Below are 26,374 nucleotides of genomic sequence, written 5' to 3'. Positions count from 1 at the left end.
TAAGTGATTCTTACTTTTATTTAATAAACTCACTTCTATGTGTACGTGTATATAATTATCCTCACATGTAACTTATATTTATATACAGATTCCAGATGTCAGAGCTCCAAAGAATACAAGATACTAGTGTTGGCTTCATTGATCCTTATATCGTATTCAAAACCGGTATTATTGTCAAGGAGCGGTGGGTATCTGAAGCACAGGAGAATATCATGATGTTCTTCGTGAAGCAGCACGACAAGACAATAATACTTTTCCCGTACAACTTTGAGTAAGTGTTAATAATAATATAGTCTACACATTTTATGTAATATCAATACAACTTATATGCATGTACGTGTGTGTATAAACCAATGCAGGTTTCACTGGATACTCATTGTCATTGAGTTAAACTCAAGTCGGTTAGTAATCTTTGACTCATTGAGAAAAGAGCGGACACTATACCAAGATATGATAGACATTATCTAGGAGTAATTTTGATCTCTCGCGCACAACTATTATTGCATAGACTTTGCCATAATTTATTAACGATCGTACATTATTGGTCACATAGGGTTTGGAAAGAGTTTATTCGGCAACATCGCAAGGATTGCAAGGCACCACTTAATGTAGTTGAAATACCAGTAAGTTATACTATATACACTTTCCCACGTGTTTAATTACTATATCGTACTTCAATTTACGTGTGAGATGATGAGAATAATCTTCTTCTCGTATAGTGGTGTTTACGGCAGGAACCAGGTAATAACTTGTGTGGATACTACGTTTGTGAATTTATCACTGCGCACATAAGAAGAACTCCTAAAGATGTCCTCAGAGTACGTATATATCAATTTTTTATTTATTTTTAATTGAATATATATATATATATGTATTAATACTTTTCCTTTTATTTCAAATGCAAGACTAAATGGTTGAAACAAAGGGTCATGCAAAAAGACCATCTGAAAGCAGTTCAAGAGTCAATAGCAGGATATCTTCTAGAAAAAGTGCTAAATCCCAACGGCGAGTTCTACTTTGATCCTAAGGAATAAATGATGTAAATTAAATATTTATTGATATCGTTATTTTCGAGAACAAGATTATGAAAGTGTTGTATATATACATATATATATATCTATCTATAATATATATAGGTTCATACTTTATTCGAATATAATAATGCTCGAGATGAGAATTAGATGTAATTATATGCGTGCGTGTATTTATATTAGCAGCGTAGAATACGTACATAAAAACATATTATATATTAAACAAATATATGTAACTGAACTGAAAACAAATTAAACAAAAAAAAAGAAAAAGAAAAGGAACCTTTAGTCCCGGTTGGGGTTACCAACCGGGACTAAAGGGTGCGGCCACGTTTGCTCGGCTGGAGGGCCTTTAGTCCCGGTTGGTAACACCAACCGGGACTAAAGGTGGCACCTTTAGTCCCGGGATCGTTGTCCCGACACGGTAACCGGGACTAAAGGCCATTACCGCCCGGGACAATAAGTCCATTCTGTAGTAGTGCTCCCTCTTAAGTTGATTACATAACTAAATCTTCCATTGACTATCATTAGCTAGATAATAAACATTTTTGCAAATTGCACAAGTATAAACGCAGACGCTCAACATACACGCACACTCACTTCTATGAACACACATACACAAAGCCTATCCTCTATGAGCACCTCCGAAAGAATGTGCTGGCACATCTCGAGATTGATGAAGTCACCAGAGACGCCTCGTTGTCGGCGCTAGATAATAAACTTAATTGGTCATTCAGGTAACTACAGATGAGAGTATAATATAGGGGTATATATGCTAAGTCCCTGAGAAGGAGATAGCGAATAGAATGATCCCCTAACCGACTCTACGAATTGCTAGGGGCTCGGGAGCTATATCCATTGGGTACACTCGCACGTACCCTCCAGCGGAGTAAGGATGGTTCGGCGGCCTACGGATCGTCCTCCCTTGAGGAGCCCCGCGAAGCCAGGAGGATGAGCCCAAGCAAGCCAGTAGCCATTGCTCGGGGCTTGGGGGCTCGAGGGCTCGGCCATAGCACCAGGGATCCCAATCGATTAGGAGACCGGGCTAGGCCTCTACACTGGCAACTGCCTAGGCCTTCACTCAGGGACCAGCTAACATCCCGAGCCAAGACTAGAAGCTAGCTTAGGAATCTGTTAGGTGCCCAGAGCCTGATAGACGTAGAGGCACTGCACCGTTTGCTCGTTCCATAGCCATGAGGCACCGTCGGCCATTCCCACGTCAAGGTCATGCAACGGGCATGACACATCAGGACAAGGGACTCCCCAATCCCTCAGGACAGAGGACTCTAAGCCCACTGGTCAGCCTCTGTGGGTGGGGGAGGCTCCTTGCGCACCAATGAAAGCCTTGAGAAGGTACACCTAGGGAGGCCACATAGAGGTAGACGTACAACACCTGACAGTCAAGTGTGAGACTGCATAGAAGCATCAGGGAGTGGTTGCGACATTGTTGCCCCTCCTACATGACAAAGGAGTACTTGGTGGTGCCAAGACGAAGGAAACCGAAGCACCAGGCGGAGAATCCCTAGGTTAGAACTGACTCGCTTTGTACCCCGTGCCCTTCTTGGCATATAAGGGGAGGCATGTGCTCCTATAGCAGGAATTGAATCAGAAACATAGGGATCGAACCCATATACACTTGGCTCAAGTTGATCACATCAACTGACCTGAGGTAGAAACCAAACAACCCTAGGATAGCACCGCGATTGGGCATTCTTCTATTATAAACCCCGATTGGGCATTCCTAACACAAAGAATACCATACTGTTGGACATAGGGCTCAGAGGCCCAAACTAGGATAAACTAATTATGTCCATTGCACGTTTTGAGTGTTTGAGCCACCAGAGACCCACACATCAACCTCTAACAAATAAACTCGATGCTCGCAACAGTTAGTTGGTGTGCTAGGTAGGGGAGCGCGTCATTTGTGATCACCATTTTGCAGTAGCTAGAACCACCTGCTTTGTTGTCAGAGCCAGAGGTACCGCCCCCGAGGACATGGCGTGTGCTACTCCAGCAAAATTATCACCGCTGGGGGCTCCTTCACCCCCGTTCAAGATATCAGCTTTGGGAGCCTAGACTACGTCACTGACCATAGCGGTGAACTTCGCCTTTTCGAGGGGACTTCGTTGGAGGATAGTGAGTCCCTAGCATTGGACCTCCACCGGGCCTCCTAGGAACCGACCTAGATGTGCTGGTCCGACAAATCGATCTCAGTCTAGGCTCGAACACCATTGTGTCAAAGAACTGTCTGACGTCCTACATGTCAGCATGTGTTTGTCGCTGAACCAACGTCCGAGGAGGGCTCAAACACCTTGTCGCCTCTGTTGTATTCTCCTAGGTGTCCCCGATGAAACCTGGGGCAACACTGTTGAAGCACTAGGCCGCCTTGAGGTGGCCCGCCTGCCTAAACACACAGCGTAGCGCCACCCACCAAGCCGCCACCAGTGATGCCCCCTGAATTAATGCAGGAGTTGACAAAAATCTCCTAGAAGGAGGGAGCTGTTGCATGATATTAGGGTGGTAATAGGCCCTTGAATGTCCATGGCAATGGAAGGTCACTGAGCGGGAGGTGAATATGGTCAGATCGGTGGAGCCTTGACACTTGTGGTGGTCGAAGGTGCCAATCACCTTTGATCGGGACAACTATGTAACCCGTAGCCACGTGCCTAGCCCTGGGCCATTTTCCACTCATCATCAGTCCAATCATCAGACACACTCATCTCTCAAGGGTGCTCATGAACTGGGGGAAGCGGGCTGAACATCCTCTACACCGATGCCCTAGAATAGATGAAGACCTCGAGGAGCAGCCTTCGCCCGAGCGAACTACCCTTCTATGGGATTATCATCAAGGCACAGGCCATGCTCCTTGGAAGCATCTAGCTCCCTGTCATGTTTGGGGAGCCAACCAACCACCTTCGAGGTGGTGGCTTTCCTAGGCACCTATCACCCGTTGCTCGGGTGGTCATGCTATGCAAAATTCATGGTCGTCTTGCATTATGTCTGCCTAAAACTCAAGATGCCTAGCACTGTGGAGTCATAATCATGGACTCTCTCACCCAAGAGGCCTACTTGTGCAAACAAAAAGACACAACCCTGCATGGCCGCAGTGGTGCCATGGCCGACCTCACTAACATTCATCATCAGCTGAAGGAAGTGGCCCCACATAGCAAGAGGGAGAGCCCAACGAGCTCCTTCAAGCTGGTTGAAGACACCACGATGATCGAGGTTGACCTCGAGAGTCTTGCAAGGTTGTCCGCATTGGGGCTAGGCTACCTTCGGGGTCTGAAGCCTCCCTCATGGAGTTTTTGTGCTACCGGTACAACCTCTGTAGAGAGAGGGTGACGATTGGGAAAGAAATGAGATGGAGTGGGAGATATATGTCAAGTATCAGATGTGTTAAATTCAAAGTTACCATAGCACTCACATGCTCTGAGAGCCACAGTGGATGCATGGTGGCAATCCCACATCAGAGAAAATGGCCACCCAAACGAGTATAGACCGACATTGTATCATTTAACAAGTTTAGGGGGGGGGCTAGAAATGCATTTTTAAAGTTTGAAGGCCTAAGTGACACTAGACATGTTCTGGGGCCTCCTGCATTTAAGTTTTTAGGGGCGAAGCCTCGTGCTCGAAGGTTCACCAACTACATCTAATTTCCCACTATGCAAGCTTTTGTGACCACAGGTGTTGCAGCGAAGGCTTCGGTGAACATGAAGGTCTCTAGTGCGAAGGCCAAGCAATGACCCGACGTTAGAGGCCCAAGGAAGCCTACAACCAAGGTCGATGAGTCAATCCATGAAGGTCTCTGGTGCGGAGGCCAAGGAAGGACCTAATGCTGAAGGCCCAAGGGAGCCTATGGCCAAGGTCGATGAGTCAGTCCCTTGCTCAAAGGTTTCAAGATGCCAAGGTGCTGAGGTTTTGATGAACACAAAGGTCTCCGCATGCGAAGGCAGAGCAATGACCCAATGCCAGAGGCCCAAAGGAGCCTACAACCAAGGTCGATGAACTAAGCCCCTGCCTAGAGATTCTTGCCCTCTCGAGGCAAAGGGTCCCCTGAGAGGCTTTCAACAGCCAACGCCCAAGGGTCTTTGTTGCAGTAAAGAAGACAATCTTCAAAGAAGAGGCCCCAAGAGCAAGCCAAGCAGCCTAACGGGCCATGGCCCTGACCCGACAAGGGCCCATTTAGGAAGGCAGGTTATACATGTAAAAGTCTTTTGTACCCATTGGGGCGTTGTACTCCACATGAGGGGGAATATGTTGGTATATTCCCCAGCTGGCAAGGGGCATAAATGTACCACAAAATGAATGTAATCTGTGCTCGATTAAAGGGGGACTTAAACCCTAATGGAGGGAGAGATCAGTTGGCACATCACCTAAGAAACTATTGCCTCTGTATTCGTGTCCGTTTTTCCAAAGGGGCAAGCCTTAGACACGAAGGCCCCCACCGGTTCAGGCTCGTCTCTAGCACCAAGGCCTCCACCTGTCCAGGCTCACCCTCGACGCGAGGGCCCCCACCCGTTTGGGTCATCCTCATTGAGACCCCTCCTATCAGGATCCCAACATAACTCTTCATGAAATGTGTTGCTAAAAAACTCTTCATGAAATGTAATCTAGACACAAACACTCAACATATACCTACACTAGTAAAAAAAGGGCTTCTATTCCCGGCTGCCAACCCCCTTTATTCCCGGTTACGCAGTCGGGAATAGGAGTTCAGGAATAAAGGGTTAGTAGTCGGGAATAGAAGTGGATCTTTAGTCTCGGTTCGTGATACCAACCGGGACTAAAAAGGTAGCCACACCAGCGCCTGAGCTGGCCCCTTTATTCCCGGTTGATATTACCAACCGGGACTAAAGGGTCTTTTTTTCTTTTCCTGCTTATTTCAATTGATGATTCTTTTTTGTTTTAATTTGGTTTTCGAATACGCATTATTCGCTGCAAAGTAATATACATATACGCGTGCGTACTGTAAAGTTTTTGCTCGATCAATGCACGCAAGCAACACAAGTAAAAGTAAACTAAAACATAATATTACATTTCATCGTCACATGTAAAATTTGCATTAATTGTACATTTCATCATCACATGTTCTTTGGATCAATATGAAATTTGGCTTTCATCATCACATATTTGGGTCATAGTAAAACTCGCCGCCGGAAGTTAAGACCTGATCATTCAGAAATCCACCTATTGTCTCTTGGATTGCTTTGAGATGATGCGTGTCCAGGGTTTTTTCCTTCAACCAATGAGTCTTCAATTTGAGATATGAGATAAAGAAAAAGTATATTAGTATATATATATATGTATCAAGAATAATGATAAATAAATTGTATCTATCACGAATATATATATATATAAATATATGTATGAAGAATATATATATATGTGTGTACACTTACCCTTTTTTGCTCTAGACTAGTTCTTTTTGAGCACACTCTCATGAACTCGCAAACATAGTATCCACAGAGATTGGTCCCCTGGTGCTGTAGCAGAACCCACTTTACGAGAAAAAGATTCATCATCATCCGAGCATAGGGAAATTGAACTAAGGTAGGTATATAGTACTTACTTTGTATAGCACTACTTTCAGTGGCACTTTGCGTTTCATATGGTGTTCCTGACAGACCTTTTCCCAACAACTACCAAATAACATAAAAAAATTTGGACCATTAATTTGCATGCAGAGAGACTGAAATAGTTTTGCTAGTGAGACTGCAATTACCTCTGAATAGTATCTATCATCTCTTGGAACTCTTTTTGCTCTTTTCTCATCGAGTCCAAGATGCCTAGAAGTCCTTTCTCCAGATCGAGTTCCATCAATATCCAGTGTTCACTGCCATGTCCATTAACACTCATTAATTAGCTAACAGGTACAGTGAACATATATATATGGATACACGATCGTCGACATTATGAACACTTACCTAAAGTTGTAGGGAAAGAGTATACATTTCTTGTCATGTTGCTTCTCTAAGAACATCTTGATATTGGCCTCCGTTTCTGCTTTCCATGTTGGTTGGGGTTTAGGGTTTTTGAATACGATATGTGGATCAATGAAACCAATATCAGTACACCCTCTCTTTTTGCACTCTCCCATCTCAAACCTGCATCATATACATAGAGTGAGGATAATAAACACATACATGTACGTACGTAGCGACTTATTATTAATTAGTAGAAAGAATCACTTACAGACAATAGTAGCTGATGAGAGTCTTGTCGAGAGAGTTCCGGTGGACTAGTTGGTGTAATTCAGTAAACTCAATGTACATAACGTCATCGCCACGGAACCAATGGTCGTCTTTGATTCTGACAGAAATATAGAACTCTTTCCGGTGACACGTGTCGAGGTACTAGGTGTTTAGCTTGAACAATTGTGTACCCAGTTCATTGATGGTCTTAGGATTCCATAGACTCCTACCATGCTCATATTTCTGCCATTCATCCGCTACTTGGCGCACTTTCAAAGAGGAAATCACCAAGGTCGATACCTCTCATAGCATAAAAGTTAGCAAGTTCCGCCATATCCACTTCTTTATCAGCAGGTATTTCCATCATATCCAGCATATCTATGTTTGAACCATATTCATTCGCAATAACTAGAGGAGGGACTGATTGCAATTCTTGTTCTCCGAGTTGTGCAACAGTTTTCCCTGCTTTAGCAGCTTTCTTGATTATCTTGCTAAGAGTGCGGTCAAAGTCTGATGGTGGCGAGGGCTTACGGCTTGCCGCCTCTTTTTTTGCTCAGCTTCCACCATCTGCCTTAGTTTAGCTGGAGGTAGGTGGAAGTGCTTCTGCTCCTGCTGCTTCCTCTTCCCTATGCCTGAGAAGAATGCTCTGATGGTTTTTTTAACCGCATCATCTAACTCCTCTTTACTCATTTCACCAGGCAATTTCTGTGGAATTGGCCTTGGTTTGATGGGGGCCTTCTTGGTCGTCTTCGCCGGTGGGGCAGATGGCTTATTTGTTTGTAGTCGTCTTCCCTGGTTCATGGGAGGAGGTGGGGGAACAGGCATTGGAGACCTTCGAGGCGGTGTTGGGGAACGCCTTGGAGGCGGTGGCGGTGGCGGTGGTGGTGGAGACCGTCTTGGAGATGGTGGGGATGCAGCCATGTCTTCTACCCCATCGTAACCGCCGCCCGGAGCACTATGCTGGTCTAGTGATTGTACTATTAGACTTAGGTTGGGGGAGGCCCTGCTGTGTGCGTACAGAAGACAATGAGAATTGTTATTTAAGAGGCAATATAAAATTAATAAAAAAATTATTTCATTCACTTTCATCCATACCTATTGTGCGGCAACGGCATCCTAGGAATATTGATGTAGCGCTTGCGCCATGCAATGAATGACTTCTCTACTTCTCCCATGGTCTTCTCCCCATCACCTCCATGAATGTCAAGAGGCACATCGCTAAAACCTTCAATAGCTTTATCCACCGAGATGGTAGCATATCCAGCTGGTACTACTGCCCCATGGATTCTTGGTGTCTTGGTACGGTCGATAGGGTTTACAACACCAATAGCCACCTTCGCTGTGCCATTATCTTTTGGAATGTGTAGCTCACATGATGTAAAAGGTTCAGTGACTGTCATCCACGGGGAAGCGTAGCTCTACATCTTTTATGGCATCAGGCAGCTCTGTAGAAGCACAACTACTTCTCAACTGATCGGGGGGGGGGGGGGCTAATGTTGATTCCTGGAGCTGTTGTAATCCTGTGGGCACTCAATTGTATTTGCACTTGCCTTGCGACTTCCTCTTGCATTTTCGCTTGCATTTCTTTTTCTCGCCTTTGTGATTCAAGCACCGCTTCCTATGACTCAATAACATATTGTTGCAAGATGCGGATCCTCTCTGCCTCCTCATCCTTCTGTCTCTGGCGGCTTCTGTACGAATCGATCCATTCAGGGAAACCTTGCACCCACGGAACGTCCCCTTTGCCTCTAGTTCGTCCACAATGCTCAGCAGTCCTGATGGAATATGTCAGTTCATCTTTCTCTCTGTTGGACCAGAATAGTCAACTATCTCTAGCTTTTAGAATTTGAATCAACCTTTCTGTTGCTCTTTCAAGTTTTGTGCCATGGACGAGCTTCCCGGTGACTGGGTCCAATCCTCCCCCATGACCTAAAAACCAACGCTTTGTGTGTTCAGGCCATGGTGCTGATTCAGGTACGACCCCCTTGGAAATAAGGTCTGCTTCCATTTTTTGCCACTTGGGAACGAAAGTCGCGTAGCCACCTGATCCCATGTTATGGTGGTATTGCTTTTGTCTGGAATTCTCGTGGTTCCTTCTCGCCCGTTCTACACCCTCTTCTGATGTCTTGAACTGTACAAATTCCACCCAGTAGGGCCTTGCCTTCGCGATTGAGCCCTTATCGTTCCAATTTGGAGTCTTGTTCTTCTTGACGTATGATTTGTACAGCTGCTTCTTCCAAGATTGGAATTGGGTGGCCATCTTCTTCATTGTCCAGTGCCTAACTCGCTCCGTCAACCTTTCGTGGGTGATGTCTTCATGATAATCATCTGTTTGGAGCGTGAAATGTGCAAGAACATCTTACCAAATTAGCTCCTTGTCCTTATCAGAGACATAACTAATATGAGGAGCATTGTTATTTTTTTTCCATTCACGGGCATTGATCGGGAGCTTGTCCCTTACAAGGTACCCACAGTGGTACACGAATTTCTGTGCATATTGTCCTAGTGGTTCGCCTATAGCCACATTGAATTCTGAGATGATGTAGCGGCCTTCCAACGGCTTTTTGGCCCCTCGAACATTCTTTGTGTTCCCCGTCGTCGTCGTCGATCCAGACGGCTATGTACGCATAGAAACACAAAAAGTATTATAAAATGAAGGTCGATCCAGTGGGCTACATGTATGCATAATAAATAAATGAGAGCTAGATATTGAGAAATATATACCTCGTCGGAATTATCTTCATGAACAACTTCCTCAACAATATGATCGAGATTCAAGTATTGACTCCCGTCGTCTTTCTGCTGGTCATTATCAACATCGGCACAATGTTCAGTGTCGGCGTTGATAATATCCATCATTTCCGCCTCCAGGTCATCGTCTCTCGGGTCGGCCATAGAGAGCCTAAACAATTATAAAACAATAATTATGCAATTAGGGTTTTATAGACATTTCATACACATTTTGGGGCGATGGTGCCTGCGTGGGGCGACCGGCCAGCGTCGGTGGCCGGGGAGGGTTTAGGGTGGTTTTAGGGTTTAGGGTTTAGGGTGGTTTAGGGTTTAGGGTATAGACCACATGGTATCAGAATATAACACAATTGATTTTTTTTCCTAAGGAAAAATTATACATGTATACGTTAATTGATATATATATATATACACACACATTAATTTCATACATATATACATTAATTGATATATATATACACATTTCATACATACATAATTTCATACATATATACATTAATTGATATATATATATATATACACACACACACATTTCATACATATATAATTACATACATATATACATTAATACACATTTCATCAATATAATTCATACATATAATAAATATAATATATATATATACCGGCGGTTTAGAATGGAGTGTTGGCGTACGGGCGGTGGTGGACAGCGGCCTGGATCGAGGCACGGGGGCTCCTAGTCGGGCGCGGCGTCATCGAGGCTACTCCGGCGAGGTGTGGGTGGGCGTCGGGATGCCCTCCGGTGAGGAAGAAGACGCGGCGTCGGGCCAGGGTGGCCCGGGAAAGCGAAACGGCGGCGGCGTGGCGCGCGCACGGCGTCGGGGGCAGCTAGGGGGATCCTCGGTGAGGGGCGAGGCGTCGGGGCTACTCCGGTGAGGTGGGCGAGCCTCGGGGTGCCCTCCGGTGAGGAAGGCGGTGTCGGGGGTGGTCGGGGAGGCGAATCGGCGGCGGTGGAGCTCTGGGGACACGCTGAAGACGAAGACGATCGATAAGGAGAAAGAGAGAAGGGAGACGGCGGTATATAGGAGAGGGACCTATAGTCCCAGCTCCATCCACCACCCAGAACTAAAGCACCTTTAGTCCCGGCTCCTGCCACCAGCCGAGACTGAAGGGGGGACCTTTAGTCCCGGCTGGTGGCAGGAGCCAGGACTAAATGACTTTTTGGCGGGCCGCCAAATGCAGCCCACCTTTAGTCCCAGCTGGTGGTAGGAGTCGGGACTAAAGGTGGGCTATATTTTCATTTCCAGCCAACTGTTAAGCAGATCAGTTTAGTTTATATATGTTTTGTATTTAAATGTTTAAGTCTTATTATTTGCGCAGCAAATTCAATACTAGGCACAATTTTTTTAGAAAAAGTAATAAACTTTATTTTCATTTACTGCACACAAAAAAATATGTGACCTAAACTATTGTGTTTTTTATTATAAATGTTGAACATAATGCAACTAATATTCACTATTTTCGTTAATGCAAAAATGTAGACTTTAATTGAAATTATTAAATTTATTGGTTTTCGACAAGAAATTAGTTTTTATGTAATTGTAACGTAAATCTTTAGGTTCTTCATTAATCATTGTATAATTAATCGGTGAGTTCGGGACGAAAATTCAATTAAAGTTAAAAAGGTATCAAACCACCTCAGAAAAATCTCAAACTTGGTGGTGGCTACACATAAGGCATTTGAAGTATTGAGAAAAAGTTTCAGCCCAATCCGGTAGTAGAAAGCACATGGACCTCAGAATCCCAGAGAACCTAGTTGTATAGATATGGTTCGACAAAAGGTTCTATATACCTCTATGAAGCACGTCGACTCCGCCTATGTCGAAATGGCTTAAAAAATTTTTGGCAGTCATTTACACCCAAAATATGACCCCACACAAGATCTTAGGTTTTTTTGATAATTATTTTTATTATTACATTTTTCTTTGTGCCGCGTGAGACGAAATACGGTGAATTACATATTCAAAACAATATAATTTTGCATCAACCTCCACAAATATTTGTCTCCTAGGGCACAAGAGACCATTTGGCAAAGTTTGGCACTATTCCGGATCTTTTCGGGGGTAGACTCAGTTCAACGTATAATTAATCGGTGAAGTCGCGTGGAAATTCAATTAAAGTGAAAAAATTACCAAACCAATTCAGAAAAATCTCGAACTTGGTGGTGGCTTCACACTGGGCATTTGAAACCCTGATAAAAATTATGAGATCAATCAGGCACTAGAAAGCACATGGACCAAAAAATTCAAAGTATAGTTAACAAAAGAATATAATCAATTAAATGGTCTTTTCTCTTATTAAATAAATGTTTGGGTGCTTTCTTGTCAAGAAAGTGACTTATTTCAGATGGCTAGCTAGTGCGCTGCGGTTTGGACCTTGTCTATGAGGTCGTGGGTTCAATGCCTGGCTGCCCCATTTTTTTTGTCCAGCGCGACTATATTATTTTATCAAGAAAGATTTTATCCCGGTTGTAGTCCAGAGCCGAGACTAAAGGTCATCCTTTAGTTCCCGGTTGGATCCTCAAGCCGAGAGTAAAGATTTATTCCCGGTTGGAGGGTCCAGCCGAGACTAAAGGATAACCTTTAGTCCCGGCTCTAGGGCTATAACCGGGACTAATTGTTGCCTGCCGTCGCCACACACTTGGAGCAGGAACTTTGTATCCTTGTTTGAGGATACAACCGCGACTAATAGTCCCTTTAGTCCCGAACACAAAAATACCGAGACTAAAGGCAAAAATAGAGGCGGGATGAAATGTCTGCTTTCTAGTAGTGCTAATTACCTATACACTCTATATGAAGTAAAACCTCGAGATTGACATGACACTTCACTACCAAGTATGAAAAGACATGGGTCACCGTACCGCTGAAAGAATAATAAATGCAAGCACCTTGTGATATTTTCTACCAAATATCTCAATTAGATCGCTTATGAATAATAATAATAACAACAACGATCAATGGATGCAACATACATATATGTCAGAACGTGACCAATCAAATCATATATGGCTGCAGCGATTCAATAAAAATAAGCGAAAGGGGAGCACTTTATATTAGTATATTACGACGCCTACAGAATTATGGAGTGGATCATGCATGTCTGAGACCCATGACGCATCATTATGAAGGGACGCAGCTAGAGACATGAGTGTGGCTGCTTTTGCGATGGCAGCAAGTGCAGCTGCACGTTAAACTAGTTACCGGGCTGCATGCTGCCCCCCAATTGATCATGGGTGCTTTATAGCCATTATCGCACAATTACATAAGACCCTGCATATTGTATGGTACCTCTCTGGATGGGCCATGCCGGTTGCCGGATAAACAATGCTGCAAATGATGCAAGATGCAGCAGCTGCCCCAATTTCCTATGCACGTTTCTTGCCATAGACAGATTGGCACCAGACCAGAGCATCCAGCAAGTATACTTCAAATTCAGTGGGGGATCGGAGACTTTCGTTCAGTACAGACAGTGCGTGCATGCCGTTCGTTGTGACTGTGAGAACTGAGAACTGCTACCTAGCTTGCTTGCTTGCTCGGAATCTATCGATCGAGATGGGGAGGGTGCACCCGTGCTGCTCCGAGGAGAAGAAGGTGAGGAAGGGGCTGTGGTCGCCGGAGGAGGACGAGAGGCTCGCCTCCCACATCGCCCGCTTCGGCGTCAGCTGCTGGAGCTCCATCCCCGAACTCGCAGGTGATGCTGATGCATGCATTCATTCTTGATGCTCTTGCATGCCCTCACTTAAGTTACAATTCATTCACCGGTTCGATCTACTTGTTTGCTCATATGGATTGGATCATCGGAGTGTGAGTGAATTGGTAGCTGTATGCAGGCTTGCAGAGGTGCGGCAAGAGCTGCCGGCTGCGGTGGATGAACTACCTGCGGCCGGACCTCAAGCGGGGCCGCTTCTCCCAGCACGAAGAGGACCTCATCATTGCTCTCCACAAAGCACTTGGCAACAGGTAACTGACCTCTGCTCAACAGTAGGTGCCGCCATTGCCGTACCTTGCCTCTTATACACGGCCATTTCATAATATAACCCGGCCCGGGTGTGAACTGTGAACTAATGTATGTGATGATCATTATCTGTAGCTGGTCCCAAATCGCGGCGAGGCTGCCGGGGAGGTCGGACAACGAGATCAAGAACTTCTGGAACGCGCGGCTGCGCAAGAAGCTCCGGCAGAAGGAGGCGTCGTCCACGGCCGGGAGCAAAGAACCCGCTGCGAGACGCAACCGGCCGAACAGCGCCGAAGACGACGACCGAACCAAGCCGGTGCCGTCGGTGTTCACCCCCTACCCCTTCGTCCCGTCTCCTCGGGACCACGTCGCCGCCGCGGGCGCTTCTGGCGCGAGCAGCTGCTACGATTCCTCCGCTGCCGGCAGCTTCGTCGCTGGCCCGGCCACGGCTACATGTCCTGCCGTTCCCGCAGGACGCCGCCGCTGACCGGAATGCCGCGGCCACCGAGTCGGGGGTGACGCCGACGCCGACGCCGTCGCTAACGACGAGCACGAGCGCGTGCACTGACGACGCGTGGGGCAGCTGCGACGACGGCTTCTTGCGGGCGATGGTCGACGACCCCAGCTTCCTGTTTGGAGATTTCTACCTCGATGGCGACGGCGGTCACCATGGGCAGATCATGAGCTTCTGGGAAGGCCATGCGTTCAGTTGATTTGTTTCTTTTTCGTTTCGCGGTGATGTTTGGGGCAACACAAATTTACGACTTCATCATTTCATTGTTGTGTAAGCGTATGCATGCGGAATCAAATGTGAAGAGTTCAATAAAATGTAATAAAAGGACGAACCTGTACTAGTTGTTTTTAGTGTTTCCAAGTTTTTTTGAAAAGAAAATGCCAATCGATTTCAGCCTCATCAGCATATTTTCCGGATAATTGCTTGGGTGGTTGGCGCTTGATTCCAAATATATCTAGGTGAACACTTGTCCTTTGTCTCTCTCGTTTTTCATTGAAACCAGACGACCAAAATCTTGAATCTGTTCTTGACCTGCGATCAGTGGAATCAAGAGGGGCCTGTGAAATGAATAGCGATTGTTGATGGTTTTCGCGGCTGATAAGCTGGGTTAGGAGAGAAAGATACTGTACCATGACTGATAAGCCAGGTTGATAAGTTCAAGCGAACAGGACGAGTCGGTTAGGTTTTTCTTGCGGGGGAACTTGACTGCCTAGATTTAAGTTTCCAACTCAAAAATCATACTGATATATAACTTTACTTTAGCGAATTTTGTGATCTCTTTTTGATATTATGATATGCGACACGATCACCTAAAATTAAAAATGTCCATAGGGGTAGTTCATAAGGGTGATAGTGTTCATGCATGGTGAATGTCACTACGTAGAATAAGGTTTTTAGGGACAGCTGGTAACCCTCTGTAGGGGCGATTTTACCAGCCACCCCTATGAAAGGGTGGCTACAAATCACTGATTTGTAGGGGCGGTTCCCAGACCACCTCTACAAATCGATTTATAGGGACAGCTGAATATTGAGCCGCCTCTATAAATCAATTTCCAGAAATCACAAAAAAGGGACAAAAAAAATAGCAAATTTTTTTAATCCGAGGAGGACCCCACCGGGGCCTCTTCTTTGAAGATTGTCTTCTTTACTGCAACAAAGACCCTTGGGCGTTGACTGTTGAAAGCCTCTCAGGGGACCCTTTGCCTCGAGAGGGCGAGAATCTGTAGGCAGGGGCTCGATTCATCGACCTTGGTCGTAGGCTCCTTTGGGCCTCTGGCATCGGGTCATTGCTCCGCCTTCGCGTGCGGAGACCTTTGTGTTCATCAAAACCTCAGCACCTTGGCATCTTGAAACCTGGCCTTTAGCATTGGGTCCTTCCTTGGCCTCCGCACCAGAGACCTTCATGGATTGACTCATCGACCTTGGTTGTAGGCTTCCTTGGGCCTCCGACGTCGCTTGAGTCTATGTTCTATTTTGGTTCCCCACATATTATATAAAACTGAGCATAAATTGATTATTTGAGGCCCTAAACTAATTCAAATGAAAAAGTTGTCAACTACAAAGTTTTATAACTTTTCGAGATCTACAACTTTCATTTTGGTAGTTTCTCCATCCGAGATCGTTTATAAAATTTAAATTTCAAATTTGAGAAATTCAAACGTACTTTTCGATGACAAGATGATTTTAAATAAAAAAGTTATCAACTACAAAGTTTCATAACTTTTTGAGATCTACAAATTTCATTTTTGATGTTTGTTCATCCGAGGTCATTTAAAAATTTCAAATTTTTAAAAATTCAAATGTAGTTTTCCTTGACAAGATGATTTTAAATTAAAAAGTTGTCAACTACAGAGTTTCATAACTTTCCGAGATCTACAACTTCTATTTTAATCATTTATTCATCCGACATAGTGGTAGTAACATTGTTCACAAATGTTACATATCCCTCTTATTGTTTATGAAACTATAAGAGAGAGATGTAAATTTTGTGTACAATGTTATTACCACTTTATCGGATGAAGAAATGATCAAAATAAAACTTGTAGATCTTGATAAGTTCTGCAACTTCTATGTTCATGATTTTTTCATTTGAAATCAAATAGTAGTTCCAAAATAACGTTTGAAGTTGTTATTTTTTGAAATTCAAAATTCAAATAGATAAAACACGGTCACATAAAAATATGGATAAAATAATAGTGGTAAGAATACAATAAATTGATATGGCATGATTTTAGAAAATTTTAGAAAAAAAAATCATCAAATTTGAAGTTAGTACCAGGGAGAAAGACTAGTTATAAGTTTTAGCCCGAGATTAAAAAGAGAAATCAGAGTTCTTCAACAATTTTAAATTTTAATTTCAAACAATATTTTCAAGTAGTAAATGATCTCAACTGAAAAAGTTGTCAACTACAAAGTTTCATAACTTTTCGAGATCTACATCTTTCATTTTGATTGTTTTTCCATCCGAAGTCGTTTACAAAATTTGAATTTTAGTGCTTAATTTTTAATACTCGGCGTCTATTTGTAGAGACACTTCAATATTGAGCCGCCCCTACAAATCAGGGCTATTTGTAGAGGCGGCTGATAACACCGGCCGCCCCTACAAATCCATTTGTAAGGGCGGACTCATTTGTCAACCATTTGTAGGGGTGGACTCAATATAGAGCCGCCCCTACAAAGAAAGTAAGACGTTGCTATAAATTGTTTTTATAGTAGTGTGTGTCCTATAACCTTTTTTTTTTGTTTTTGAGCAAAATGTGTGCCGTATAACTGGCTAAGTACTATATCAGCGTTTTGGGTCTTTTAAGCTAGAGTGGAAGACAGGAAGCCCTGTAACTTCGTGTTTTAAGGAAGAGCAAGCCCATAATAATAATAATAATCAAACGGGCCTTGGCAGGGATGAAATTAGTTGAGTGGGTAGAGACAGTCTGCTACTTACTTGGGCCGTCTTATCAAACATGGGCTTTCAAAGTCTTGCTTTGATGGCCATGAAAATTGAAACGAATTCGATGCCTAACCACGCAGCCCAGAGTTTTTCCCATCTAGTTTTGTGTGAGTTGCACCCATGAAAGACAGGCCTCGTTTGCTTGGCCACATGGGCTAACAGGCCTCATCCGTCAGGCCACCACAGTCCACAGGTCAGGAGAGCACCACAAATGGAGAAATGGAGTTAAAGGGCCGAGTATTCAGGGCTTCTTTATAAACAGAAAGATTTTTTTTAGAAAATAGAGAATACTAAAAATAGCAGAAACACATATTCCCTAAAGAGCCAATCTTCGCTACCGCTCCATTCCCCTTTATAGCGTCTCCAAGTCTTTTTATCCGAGAGTTTTTCTTAAACTTATTCTATAAATCATTGTTTGAAGAGCTATTTGAATAAAAATTATGGCACGGTCTAAATAGCCAACCCCGCTATCTATCATTAGTTAGAGACAAATCCGGAAAAGAATATTGCAATATTTGGAGATATAATTAAAAAAGTTGTCGGAGAATATTTTTCACCAAAATCTCTATTTCTATTAATAAGTATCAATAAAGAAGGATATAAAGAGGCTAATGGAGTTGATCTTACTTCGACACTACCATTGGTTACAATGCACGAGTTTGTGGGCCTTGCTCGCAGATGCCCTTGAGTACTATTGCCTTGTCATTTTTGTCTACACTGCCATTGACTACAACACAAGTTCATGCCCTCGCTCGAAGATGCCCTAGAGTACTATCGCCTTTGACGTTTTCGTCTACACAGTTTTCCTCCCTTGTTCATCATCGATTTCATTAATTGGGATTCATCCACTAAGATATTCCTATTATCGTCTTTGATCTCACATGCAATCAATAGATCAACTAGATCATAGCCTACTTTGCCTCTCCGCATGATGACTAGTCTGATCAACTAATTACCTCGACCGATCCCATGAAGTTCAACCCTCAGTATTGTGCGCCTCTTTTGCGAGTAACATGGCTACCGATGCATCGCCTTGCTATGTCGCACCATCGACACCCCTAGTCTTCTCCGATGTTACATTTTTCACTTCTGCCAACTATGTCATCGATTATGTCACTACACGCATCTCATGCATGTTATCCACCATGTCCTTTGAGCTAGAATAATTATCGCTGGGACATCCAAATCATCGTCATTGCACCAGATCATCTGGATCTACCTCATCCAACACAACCATGTCATCAACAGCGTCATCATCTCTTATGAAAGCCCTAGTTTGATTTTGGATAATTGACGAAACCTATGGACTAATCCTTGAGCTAAGTGTGTAGACAAGAGAGGATGGTCCAAAGCTAAGTGATGGAGCTAGATGATGGTCATGGTGATGGTGGTGACCAAAAGAGATGATCAAGTGCTCCAACTTAGAAAAGAAGAAAGACAAAAACAAAAACCAAGTGTTGATCAAGGCAAAGGTATCAAATAGGTTTTTGTTTTGGCACTCAAGACACCATAGAGGGTGTGAGTGTGTTTAGGATCGATAGCTATACTATAAAGAGGGAAAATCTTTGGCTAAGCAGTTATCGAGCGCCGCTAGGTGAAGTGATTCATGTATATGCATTTTGGGACCTAGTGCGCTAATAATTAACCCTTGAAAAATGCTAACACACGTGCACAAGTGGTGAGACACTTTGGTGTTGGCACATGAAAGCAAGGGTGAAGTGAAAAAGAAGAGAAGGGGTCACTCACTGGTGACCGAACGCTGGTCTCGGCTTGACCGAACGTGTCCGGTGCTTAACCCTAGGTGGTGCAGCATTTGGCCGAGAGGGCCGAGTTGGGACTGGATGCAGTACCAGACTCGGGCGTGGCATCCGGTCATGCGCAGCAGAGGAGGTGTTGCTCAGGCAGTCGATCAGACGTAGGAGGCGATGAGCGCCTGGATGCACGGTGAACACTGTTCACACGTCCGGTCATGAAGGTGTGGCGCGCGTTGTGTAGAGAAGAAGAGACCGGATGCCAGGCGCATCAGGTCATCGTTGATCGGACGCATCTGGTGAGAGAAATTCCTTTCTGAATGCTTACTAGACACGACCGGACGCCATGTGTTGGTGAGTCTAATCATACTAACGTCGAGTCCGGTCACAACTTAACATTTCATGTGACTGAGAGATGACCGTTGAGTTCGAACGCGCGAGATTCAAAGGGGCGACATGTGGATAGCCATCGGCCGATCGGACGCTGGAGGCGGGTCCGGTAGGCGTGTTTGATCACACCTGCGTAGCCCAATGGCTCTTTGAGCCTTGGGGGCTCTATAAATAGAAGGGGTACACCTTGGGCTCACTCTCTTGCACATTTTCATCAGTGATACATCCTTGTGAGCCTAAGCAAACACCTCACACTCATCTCCATCATTGATTCATCATCAAAGTGAGATTAGGAGTGATTCCTAGTGTATTTGCTTGAGTGGTTGCATCTAGTGGTACTTAGGGATTGTTGTGGTTGTGGATTTCTTATTACTCTTGGTGGTTGCCACCACCTAGATGGCTTGAAGCAGCGGAGGAGCTTTGGCATGAGTTGGTGATTGTTCGTGGCCATGTCTCGGTGATTGTGAGGGGTCTTGTACCTTCCCTAGTGGAGAGCTGAAATGTAACTCTAGTAGATTGCTCATGTCATTGAGCTACCTCACTTGTGGGTAGATTCTTGCGGCGCTCAAGTGTTGGGCTAGGTGTGTGATACCTATTAGCCACCGAACCACCAAGTGTTGGTCAACACAACGGGGACTAGCGTGCCGGCAAGCACGTGAACCTTGGGAGAAAAATTGATTGTCTCTTGTGCATTGGATTTTTCCCTTAAGATTCATATTGTGATTGATCATCTCTTGCCACGTGCGGTATACCTCTCTCTACCTCTTGTATTTACATTCCTAGAAATATCTTGTGTAGAGGTAGTTGTCTAGCTAGTGTAGCTTAGATGGTAATCTAGTTGTAATTAGATAGCTCACTAGTGTAAGAGTAGTGACATAGCATTTGTTTGTGCCTAGAGATTGTAAAGAACTAGGATTGTGGTATAGGTGGCTTGCAACACTTTTAGAGCTAGAACAAAATTGCATTTTGCCATTTAGGTTACTAACCCTTTGCTCTAGTGTATTTGTAGAAATTTTTATAGGCTATTCACCCCCTCTAGCCAGTTAGGACCTTTCATCTTGCTTGTCTACCTCATCTACTTTAGCAAGCACAGGCTACATAGGTACCTTCTGCCCTATTGTTTTGTGCACTACAATCATCATGGATACCTTCTTTGTTGGTTCCTCAGACGTTGATGGGCCCTCTCCCTAGTAAGTCTAACCTTGGCAACACCGTATGTGCCTCTACCCTGACATGTTCATGTGTATGGCAAACCCATGACATGTTCATGTATATGGTGGCTTGACTACACCCTCGGCATCGACCATCTCTATCGACAATTGCCTTGATGCGTCATTGTGTTTATCTACAATGCCTTCTCATATGTGCAACACCATCCCCAAGGTACCCCCTTGTGCATCCATGGCTCTAGGTGTGACCGTGTGAGTACCTCAACTTAGGCAACCCTGACATCATCTCTATATCGACAATGCATCCTAACCTAAGAATGGGATCCTCGCTGATGGCTACTTGGTCTTGTGCTAGGGTACCCTAATAGCATCGACACAAATCATTACTGCCTTTCTTAAGAAACTTCATCACATTCCATTCTAACCACAACATCCATGACATGTTGACAATTATGATTCTAGGGAATGTCGAACTCATTAGCTTTTGTCTTCTCCACCAGTATTATAGTCATAATCTACGACTAGGAGCAATGGGAGTCGAAGAAGTGTACAAAGAGAGATTGTTCCTTTGGTGTGATGGATGTGAAGTGTGAACTACTTGAACTAGTAACTAGTAATAACATAATCGAGCATTTCCAAAAAAAGAAAACCAGACATGTAACGATAATGATACCTATAGGGTGTCCACCCATCCGGACGGACCCCGTAGGCGCTGCGCGCCGCCCGTATCGTCCACCTGCCCTGCATGTCGTGAGCCCCCCACCCACATCGCCTAACTACGTTCGCATCGCCTGCCCGCATCGCATGCCGTCCACCCCTGCCCGTGCCCCGCCCGTAGGGGCTAAAGCTAAGCTACATAGACTAGTAGGTAGCAATGGTGATGTAAGACTAGAAAATGACATGGATTGACCACCTCCACCATGTCTCCCACCGCAACTGCACTCCATTCGCCTACCAAGGTCCATGTCGCTGATGAGTTTTGCATCGACGACCTCCGTGCCACTCTGTGGCATCAAGCTCCGCGCCGGCATCGAGCTCCGCATGTTTCTGTGTTTCAGACGTTTGCTTCATATGTTTCATTTGGATGTTGCATGTATTTCATCTAGATATTGCAAAAGTATATCTGGTGTTGCGTATGTTGCAAGTGTATGTTACAAATGTTTCAATTGTTTCACATGTATGTCGCAATTGTTTTATCTGGATATTGCATATGTTATAGTAGCTATACACATATGCTGGAAGCGTATGTTCTGAATGTTTCTCCTATTTTAGATGTATGTTGCAAGTGTTTTATCTAGATATTGGATATGTTGTCGTGCCTATACATATATATATGTTGCAAGTGTATGTTCTAAATGTTTAACCTATTGCAAGCGTATGTTCCAAATATTGTAGCTAGTGCTTCATGTTGCAAGTCTTTTCATTAGCAGGCATGGAAAGCGAGCACATGCAGAGGCGGTCCCTTGTGGGTGCAGGTAGTCTATGTGTGCGCGTGACATGTGCATGAGCATGAAACTTCAATTCACTCCCATCATATTGTATCTATATTCTCGATGGAGTGTGTGAAGGTGTTAAATCATAAACCCACATGCATAGCAGTACGTACCAAGATTAGATAGTTGATCAACGAACATGCAAAAATCTAGCTCTTGTAGTTTAGGTGGGACAACACATCAATCTCACATAACCAGCAGGTAGGCACCATGCAAAGCAGCATAGGAGGTGGGTGCGAAGGCACGTAGCAGCAGCCAGTGTGAATGGGCAAGCGTGGGCTAGGCAGGCGCAGGTGTCCGGACGGGGGCTAGCTAGCGTTCGAATGTCCGGGCGCTAGCCACACCCAATAGCCGAATAGGTAGTGATGGTGACGTAAGGATAAAATGGCATGGATTCACTGCCTCCACCGTGTCTCCCACTGTGGCTGTGCTCCATTCGCTCGCCGAGGTCCATGCCACCGATGAGCTCTGCACTGGTGACCTCCGTGCCACTTTGTGGCATCGAGCTCTGTGCTAGCATCGAGCTTCGTATGTTTCATACGTTTCAGATGTATGTTTTGTATGTTTCATCTAGATGTTGCATGTGTTTCATCTGGATATTTCAGAAGTAGATCTGGTGTCGCATATGTTGCAATGGCCATAAACGTAAGTTGCAAGTATATGTTTTAAATATTTCTGTTGTTTCAAACATATGTCGCAATTGTGTAATCTAGATGTTGCATATGTTGCAGTAGCTATACACATATGTTGCAAGCGTATATTTTGAATGTTTCACTTGTTTCAGACGTATGTTGCAAGTGTTTTATATGGATGTTGCATATGTTGCAGTAGCTATACATATGTTGCAAATGTAAGTTCCAAATGTTTCACCTGTTGCAAGCATATGTCCCAAATGTTGCAGCAAGTGGTTCATGTTGCAAGTCTTTTAATCATCAGGCACAGGAAGCAAGCGTAGGCAGGGGCGGTCCCCACGTGCATGAGCATGCAACTTCGATTCACTCCCACCATACTGTATCTATATTATCGATGGTGTGTGTGAAGATGTTAAATTGTAAACCCAGGTGCATAGTAGTACGTACCAAGATTAGACAATCGATCAACGAACATGCAAAAAGCTAGCTCTTGCAGTTCAGTTGGGACAACACATTAGTCTCACATAACTGGCAGACGAACATGAAGGCACGCAATAGAAGACAATGCAGCGCACGCGTCTGCACAGGGGCTAGCGTTTGGACATCCAGGCGCTAGCCATGCCCAATAGGTAGTGATGGTGATGTAAGACTAGAAAATGGCACGGATTCACAGCATCTACCGCCGTGGCCGCGCTCCATTGGCCTACCGAGGTCTGTGCCGCCGATGAGTGCCACACTAGCGACCTCCGCGCCACTCCATGGCATCGAGCTCCGCGCCGGTATCGAGCTTCGCATGTTTTATGCATTTTAGATGTATGTTTCATATGTTTCATCTAGATGTTATAAAAGTAGATCTGGTGTTCCATATGTTGCAATGGCTATAAACTTATCTTGCAAGTGTATGTTTTAAATGTTTTAGCTGTTTTAGACGTATGTCGCAATTGTTTTATTTGGATATTGCAACTGTTGCAGTAGCTATACACATATGTTGCAAGCCTATGTTCCGAACATTTCACCTGTTTCAGACGTATGTTGCAAGTGTTTTATCTGAATATTGCAGTGTCTATACACATATATATGTTGCAAGCATATGTTCCAAATGTTTCATCAGTTGCAAGCGTATGTTCCAAATATTGCAGCAAGTGCTTCATGTTGCAAGTCTTTTCATTAGCAGTCATGTGAAGCAAGCGCATGCAAAGGCGGTCCCCGCGGCCGCGGGCGCAAGCGGAGGCGGTCCATGTGTGCGCGTGGGGCGTGGGCGGTCCCCACGTGCATGAGCATGTAACTTCGATTCACTCCCACCATACTGTATCTGTGTTCTCAATAGAGTGTGTGAAGGTGTTAAATCGTAAACCCACGTGCATAGCGGTACGTACCAAGATTAGATAGTTGATCTGCGAACAAGCAAAAAGCTAGCTTTTGCAGTTCAGCTAGAACAACACATTAGTCTCACATAACTAGCAAGTGGGCACCATGCGAAGCAGCACAACAGGCAGGTGCGAAGGTGCGCAACAGCAGCCGGTGCAGACGGGCAAGCGTGGGCGTCCGGACAGGGGTAGCGTGCGGCAGTGGCGAAGTTAGAGCAAATTAGAGGGATGTGCTTTTGCCTTGTGGGTGTGTATATATGTGCCGTGGGGGTGTATATATGGTGATAAATTAGACAAAATCACCGTATTAACAAAATTTAGGTGGTGCATTTGCACCCCCTAAGCTGAATGTAGCTTCGCCCATGGCGTGTGGATGTTCGGATGCTTGCCACGCCCGACGTGTAAAGAAAGAAAAATATTGTTATGATCCAAAGAAACGGGACCTAGTATCGTGGAAGGTTCCCGCGGCACATGGTTGCACCACTCAAACGGCGACAAGTCGAATCCACTCTGTTTACAGTTCTGTAATTAAGGTTGTTCCAAGTGAGTTAGGGATCTGCGTCCTATTAGTAATCAAGGCGCGTATCTCCAGGCTCCAGCTAGCACTATGTGGGTAAGCTTCTTCGCTGCATGCCACACGGCAAAAACTGACTTCTGCGGCTCGGGCACTGCAGGGCAGGCTGATAACTACCTCCGGATCATAGAGAAGAGCATCGAGATTAGGTTACTAACATAAGCTACTCCATTTCCAATTCTCTCTAAAACTGACCAATCATGCAAAATTACAAATACTCTCCTAACTATAATATTTTGGTGCTGTTTTTAGGATATTTAGACAATTAGTTTTGTATGAGATGTGTATTTTTTTAGATAATGGTAACAAATCCGGCGCATCCTCTTGGAAGAGGAATCAGACCACCTTAATACAAACACCACACAACAAAGTCTCAAACTAGATGTGTATATCACAACGAATTCAATACTAGTATTATTCCGTTCCAAAATAAATCCTTGGCGGCCTGGGCCCTAGCCTATATATACAGCAATGGTTGCACAGTAACATAGTCGTTCCTGCCAGGATCGGAGAGCTTGCCGTTGCCGTAGTATACATTTCTCCATTAACCGGCCGGCCTGATCAACTAGCTAGCTAGACTCTAGATGGCCGCCTCTGCTCTAAGACCATCTCCTCATCACCTGATTTGCTGCTTCCTACTGCTTGTCCTGCTCGTCTCTTCTCCACATTCCTCGGAGGCTCGCACATCATCACCAGGCACGTCCTTGTAATTTCATTGTACATTTGCACTGCATCCATGCTCACATACACCTCATAATCATAATCATATATACTGAAGAAGTTCATGTGTATCTGCTCTCTATTTGTATATACACAGAAGATGCAGACCTCGCCGGCGGCACGCTGCAGTACGGTGCACGGAAACTCCTCGTCATGGACAACCCGGTCACGCCTCCTCCACCGGCGCCAGTCTCGGGTCCTCCAATTGGCCCTGGACTCGTCAGGCCGCCGCCGCCGCCACAGGAGGAGGTGTGACGACCATACCCATGGGCCATGGCCATGGACCATGGTATGCCGTGGTCTCTCTCATTCGAATAGTTAAATTAATTAGTGTGTACGCCGATCAGAGACTGCAAAATCGGGAAACTTGTTTAGCGCTATTGCCAAAGTTATGGAATGAGTTTACTTACTAGCTACTCCTACATATTAGACTTAGTATTATGCATTTTGCTAAAGTTGACGAGGAATATGATACTATATGTATTAAGGTCTTGCTTGGAGATTCGAACCCAAGATTTTTTCCACCCATATTTTTGTGTTTTTCCTATGAAGTTCCTGAACTATTTTTTTTTAAATTACTAAGTTCCAAGCAGACTAAAGTATGTTTTCAGGAGCAATAAAATACAAGGAAAGGAAGTAATATATAACAATAGGTTTAATTATAATCCAAATGACAAGTCGTCATTTCTAACACATGGCCGGGTCTTCCTTATTACGGAAATGCTGTGGTGCGGCGCCCGACCGTCCGGACGCCACGTTTTCTGGGCTTGCGCTCTACGAGCCCAACATGCCTGCTTCCCTCTATTTTCCTTCACGGCTTCTTAAAAAAAAGACAACAACATTTCCCAACTCATACAGCCGTCACGGCATTCCCTACC

The 26,374-nt window shown here is 44.6% G+C and overlaps 1 pseudogene; it reads left to right on the top strand.

Moving 5' to 3' along the window:
- The first annotated feature begins 13,310 nt into the window (after positions 1–13,310).
- Positions 13,311–14,778, top strand: LOC136451539 (myb-related protein Hv33-like; annotated as a pseudogene).
- Positions 14,779–26,374: the final 11,596 nt, after the last annotated feature.

The sequence above is a fragment of the Miscanthus floridulus genome, chromosome 5, assembly GCF_019320115.1.
Source record: "Miscanthus floridulus cultivar M001 chromosome 5, ASM1932011v1, whole genome shotgun sequence".
Taxonomy (NCBI): domain Eukaryota; kingdom Viridiplantae; phylum Streptophyta; class Magnoliopsida; order Poales; family Poaceae; genus Miscanthus; species Miscanthus floridulus.
This window is presented reverse-complemented; position numbering and strand designations above follow the sequence as displayed.